This window comes from Giraffa tippelskirchi, chromosome 6 (assembly GCF_054371585.1).
Source record: "Giraffa tippelskirchi isolate mGirTip1 chromosome 6, T2T-mGirTip1v1.2.pri, whole genome shotgun sequence".
NCBI lineage: Eukaryota > Metazoa > Chordata > Mammalia > Artiodactyla > Giraffidae > Giraffa > Giraffa tippelskirchi.
In genome coordinates, this window is record NC_137280.1 from 55240985 (window position 1) to 55247589 (window position 6605).

Sequence of the window (6605 nt, forward strand, 5' to 3'; positions counted from 1 at the left end):
GCTGGAGGACTGGGGAGCTGATTAGAGGCAGTCCCGAAAGCGGGGTGGGGCCTTCCTCTCTGCTCTGCCCACACACTAGCCTCACGGGCCTGCAGGGAGGTGAGCTGCCTTCATGGAACAGGAGACCGCCTTTCCCACAATCAGCAAGATGGAGTAGAGCGTCACGAAACGGGCAGCCTGGGCTGGAGCAGAGCTGGCATTCCAGCTTCGGACAGCACCCAGGACCTGCTGATGCTCTGTTCTGTCCAGAGTGGACACCTTCTCGAGTCTTCTTTCCTTCCACTTTTACACAAAGGAAATGGTCTCAACCCTTCTCATAAAAAAAAAAAAAAAAAAGGCCTCTTGGCTAAAAATGAGACTGAAACACTTACAAGCGTGGGCTGCAGCCTCAGCCTGGAGAGCCCAGGGGGGCTGCCTGTCCTCAGTCCTTAGGGTAAAATGCCTCGGGGTCCCCTTCCTCCGCCGCCCCGCGATTTGGTTTTATGAGGACAGAGCTGGTTGTGCTGCTTTGCCCTGACAAGTCCAGTTAGGCAGTTGTTTAAAAATGTCATTTATTTGTATTTAACTTTTCAGTTTTTGCACCCACAAATCCCTTCCTATTTAGAATCACCCGGGGTAGGCCTTTATTTCCAATAACCTGCTTGCACGAGCTCTTGTCAAGGCCACTTCCCAAACCCGCCGGGAGGAATGGAAGGCGACACTGTGAGCTTCCTTGACTGGAGGCTGAAAAACTTTGCTGCTGCTAACGGGCTGTGGACCTAGACCCTCCGCGGTAAAGTGGGTTCATGCATATATTCATAAAAGACATCATTTCTATTAAGAAGTAGCTGCTAGCTTTTTAAAAATTATTTCATTATTAAAAGTCTACACACATGCACAGGCACATGTCCAAAACCACTACAAGTTTGATGATAAACAGAAAAGTCTAGAGATCCCTAATTTAATGCTAATAAACTTGCAGTGGATAGTACTCCACTCAAATAGTATATGGGCTAAAGGCGCCTCCGAAGTTCACGTCCACTTAGAACCTCAGGATGTGACCACATCACATGGAAAGAGGCACTCGGCAGATATAACTGATTAACATGAGGTCAGACTGGAGCAAGGCCAGCCCTCTGCTCTAGGGTCCTCATCAAAAGAGGAGGAGTGACACAGAGATAAACAGGAAACAGCTTGTGATGACAGAGGCAGAGACTGGAGCCACGCAGCAGCAAACCTGGGGGCAACACAGGTTGCGGGCAGCACCCAACCAGCCGACACTAAAAGAGAAGAGAAAGAGCAACCCAAGACGTCAGGGCCCTGATGACCTGCATTTCAGACTTACAGCCTCCAGACATGTGAGCGAATACAGTTCTGCTGCTTCAAGCCACCAAGTCTGCAAAATACCAGGTCTACAATTTGTTAGAGCAGTCACTGAAAACTAATACAAATAGTGAAGAAGAATCTACCATCCATGTGTGCGTGCTCAGTAATGTTCAACTCTGCGAACCTATGGACAGTAGCCTGGCCAGGTTCCTCTGTCCATGAGATTCTCCAGGCAAGAATACTAGAGTGGGTTGTCATTTCCTCCTCCAGGGATCTTCCCAACCCAGGGGTCGAACTTGTGTCTCCTGCATCTCCAGCATTGGCAGGTGGAGTCTTTACCAGTGAGTCACCTATCACTACAGTAAAGAAGAATATTTACTTCAATTCATAGTCAGTTGAACGTTTACCTGATGTAAATGCAAATTTTGCTTGCTCCAAACCTCAAGCAGCCAACTCTTATGTGTGAACGGTAGAAATTCAGTGCCGTATACTCTATCTATGGGCTTCCCAGGTGGCTCAGTGGTAAAGAATCTGCCTGCGATGCAGGAGATGGGGGTTTGATCCCTGGGTCAGGAAGATCCCCTGAAGAAGGAAATGGCAAGCCATTCCAGTATTCTTGCCTGGGAAATCCCATGGACAGAGGAGTCTGGCAGGCTACAGTCAATGGGGTCACAAAGAGTCAGACACGACTGAGTGACTGAGAATACACTCCATATTTATGCACAAAAGGCAGAAAAATGAAGTGTTCAGGTATGGAAATAAAATACAGCCATAAGGATGTGGGTGTTCAATTGAGAAGGAGATGCACATTCCTGCAGGAGGTGTCTGTGGGACAAATGTGTCCTCCCCGTCGCTAGGTTTTGTGTTTCAGCCACGCCTCTCCCCACTTAACTCATAAAAGGAACCAACACCTGGTGAGCTTTCTCTCTGCCCTGGTTCAGCCGTGCTGTACATTCTTTTCCATGATGAAGCATCAAGAAGCGTGACTAGGATTTCTTCTTTTTACCCTCTGATGTGCACTCCGAGCATCTCTGCTGTGTGCACCCCAGAACCCGTGCCCACCACGAGCACCAGCAGCCCAGCATGGCCGCGCCCCACCTCCAGGTCTGCAGGGCCGCTACCTTTCACCAGGGAAGGTGCATGCGGATGCCACCCTGGCTCCTTGACACCACTTTTTTGCAAAACCAGCACTGAGACTTGTCACTAGCTTCACAGAGTAACAGCACCTTCTGCAGTTTCCCCAGAGACAGTGCTTCCACGAGAAATGTATGGTCCTGGGGTGGAGATAGAGAAGACCCCACGGGGAGCTCCTGAGTCCAGCACGAGACCGTGCGGGCAATGACAATAGTCCGAGGGTGGCCCGGCAGCAGGGCACTGCCTCAGAGATAAGGCTGCTGCAGTTAGCATCAGAAGGGGGTAGTGAGGAGAGCAAGACAAGCAAATTACTTTTTGATCTATTAAAAATGCATTTGTGGCTATGCTTCTTTCTCTCCTGGAGTTTTATTTTCTCCACTGGAGTCGTGTCCAGGGTAACAAATAGGCAAGCCCTGACACAAAGGCCTCCAGCCTGTGGCTCTTCTTACATTCCTGCCCCAGGAGCAGCCTGTTAGGTGGTCAGGTTGGTAGCCTGACAGCACATTTACTTTCCGTGAACACTGACTTTCCTCGAGACACAAGGGACCGATCTCTCTTCCTCCCCCTCCCTCCCCTCATTCTCTCTCTCCTTTCTTTCTCCTGTGTACCCTCTCCTGCAGCTTCTTCTGTAAACCATGTGAAGCACATTCCCATGTTTGCTGTGAACAAGCATCTTGGAACCTTCATCCCTAAACAGAACCACTTTGTCACGTCAGAATCTCACTGAGGTTTCCAGAGACGCAGGACTCGAAGTAGGTGCTGAGCAGGAACAGAGAAACGTCCCCACCTGTCACTTCCTCTCACGTTTCTGTGGAGAACAACTACCTGAAGATCATCTGAGGAAGGGTCAGGAATTTACTTATGTCTGGGACATTCCCAGAATCGACAGTTGCCTATTAACTATGGTTCAGCTACTTGGTGTAAAGGGCAGATCCAGCGTTGCTGTAGGTCCTTGTGGCACAGGTTGTCCTAACAGCTGCCTGCACGGTTGTTGTTCAGTCGCTCAGTCGTGTCCAACTCTTTGCAACCCCATGGGCTGCAGCATGCCTGGCTTCCCTGTCCTTCACCATCTCCTAGAGTTTGCTCAAACTCCTGTCCATCGAGTCAGTGATGCTATCTAACCATCTCATCCTCTGTCACTCCCTTCTCTTCATGCCTTCAATCTCCCAGCATCAGGGTCTTTTCCAATGAGTCAGCTCTTCAAATCAAGTGGCCAAAGTATTGGAGCTTCAGCTTCAGCTTCAGTCCTTCCAATGAATATTCAAGATTGATTTCCTTTAGGATTGACTGGATAGGCATTCATTTTTAAAAGTTGCTCCTTCTTTACCATCCTGGGTAATCTCTGTCATAACAGTCAGCATTTTTTTCCCCTTCAATTATAATAATAATCACCATTTATTAGCTCCTACTATACAGAGACTCTGTGTTGAGTGCTTCATATTTATTTCTCACCCCATAAACTGAATCAAACTATGATGTCTGTTTTAAGATAAGAAAAAGAGGCAGAGGTTAACTAACATGCCCAAATCATGCAATAAGGAAACCATGTATGTCACACTCTGAAGCCCTAGTGCTTGAACACACCAGACAGGTGCTGGGTGCTCCTCTATACATGGTTCCCCAGACACAAGGCCTTTCACTCTGTGTCGAGCACTGTCCTAAACACTGAACTTGCATCATCACATCACCTTGCTCACCCCTAACAGTATCCTAAGAGGCACTGAGCCCTATTAAATGGGTGGACAGACTGGAACTCAGAGTTTAAGTCATCTACCCAGAGTCCACAGGCAGCAACCAAGAACTAAACTTGAAATCCAGGCAGGCAAACATGCACCCTATGCAGTCCACTGGATGGACTGTCAAAGGCTGCTGACCTAGGAAAGATCACAAGTCAGTCAAACATAATTTACAGCCTGACCTTCAACACGCAAATGCTGGAGATGAGCAGAGGACTGTTCTTCTCGAACCATCCAGAACCTCAGAAACCCACTTGGAACTTCAGACCCGAGACAGCAGTGCAATCAGATCTCTAGTCAGGAAAACCCCACAGCACGTCTGTGAGCCCTAGAACAATCCATGATCTACGTCAGTAGAAGATGCTTTAAGAAGCTAATCATTTACTCAGTACCTTAGCCATTGAAAAGGATTGTCTTTACTCAATTCAAGAAAATGTTATGTAGTTTCTACTATTTTTCTGGGCACGGTGTTAGGTTCATGGCTCTCTAAGTATTAACGGAGGAGAAGAAAAATCTGAAAAATGAGAATCTGACCTTGGAGATACACACTGCCTACTGGGAAAGGCAGATATAGAGGTATTTGATTTCAAACAAGCAGACACACTCATAGAAAACAAAAGAAATACTATGAAGTGGCAAAGTAGCAGAAAGGAGGGAGTGTTTGACTATGGAGGGGAGGGCAGGGAGGTGTCATGGAGGGAACCGCATGCTGGGTGTACAAGGAGGAGTCAGAATTTTGCAGAAAGAAGAAAGGAAGATCTTTCCAGGTGAAGGGAGCAGCTCACCTGAACATGCAAGGCTTGAAGCAGCAGGCATGATGGAAGGACCACACGTGGTGACGTGTTGACCATGACATCACAGAGGTGTCACGTGAGATGAAGGGAGACGGAGACAGTGAGATGGTGGAAGGCACTGGGCAGGTGGAGAGGGAGTGGGTGCAGCGTTGTGCAGGCACCACTTGCTAAAGTCTGGGGGTGAGATGGTCGGCATACTAAAAACATCAGTCTGAAACAGGTGAGCCATACGGAGCAGGGAGCTGGAAGGCCAGCGAGCAGTGAACAGTAAACAGATAAACAAACCTTGGAGTGGGGTCAAGACATCATGGTTACTTGGTTTCAGCTTTTGGGGTATGAATGCACAATTATGTACACATGCTTCTGTGTGTGTATGTTGAGCTTGTTTGTTTGACTTAATCTGCAAACGAGTTGCCAATCTTCAAATCCTCTTCTTCCTGCTCTCACATTTTCACAAACATGAAGTATTTGCACAAATATAACACATTGTCAGAGTGCACTCGTCACAAAAACTGATGACTTAATATGGTATAATCTATAATACAGAACAATGTATCAAAGTTTCTGCTGTTATCAATTAAATATGAATTCAATCTAATGGCCTGATCTTTTGGAAATGAACCAAAGTCCATTAGTCTCAGACCATAAATTTATCCATTTGAGAAATATAAAAGCACTCGCTTTTGTCGACTAGAGGTTTAAAATATTCTAAGCTGGAAGAACAGTTGATGGGGTCTCTGGATTAGCTGGCAGGCTCCTTCAGGGTGTTTCTGAATAAAATCTATAGTTCTAAACAAACAAAGTTAGGCAGATATTGGCATTTTTTGAAACTGAGCAATGGATATATGAGTATTCATTACTTCATCCCCTCTACTTTTACATGTTTGAAGTTTTCCATAATGAAAAATATCCTTTTTAAAACAGTATTTCTTCCTTGAACTCTACTTACCCTAATAAAATGAACACCAAAATTCAACTTAGCCCTGAAGGAAAAAGCTGCAAATTTAATAGCACTGGGCCTCTGTTTACCACTACAAAAGTACCATTTATTGTATATGTGTGGTGTTATAAGTTCTAAATCTTTGTCTTCCTTCCATGTAGATAAAAGTAGCTCTATTTTTCTTTTTTAATAGATGAGCATTTTAAATACAGAGGATAGTCTTATTTTACCAGTAACACCTAATTTCCCAAACTATGAACCTCTTGCCCCATCCTGGATGCTCACTGACAAACATAATCTCATTCTTAATCTCAGCTGTCAGTTGTTTCTGATGTCTTTGAAAGTATGAAATAAGTTTTCTGAAGTATTTTTCAACTAACATGATTTTAATATCAATGGCTAATGTGACCCAAATCTATCTAGCATGACAGCTAAATTGCAAAACCAGAAGGAAGGTATTTCTTGTGCCAAACAACTTTTAACTACTGTCTGATGGAAGTAGAAAGAAGACCGCTAGAGAGTCATGATCTAATTACTCAGCAATGAATGGGAATCTTTGAGGTAATGCTCAGGTAGGAAGAGATTTTTTCCCCAGCTAAGCCATGGATGCTTAAAAAAACATTTCTAGTGCAACCCAGAGAAGACGAAGTTTAAATAAGTGGGCATTTTGTAGATGGCATGTGTAGTAGGAGCGCT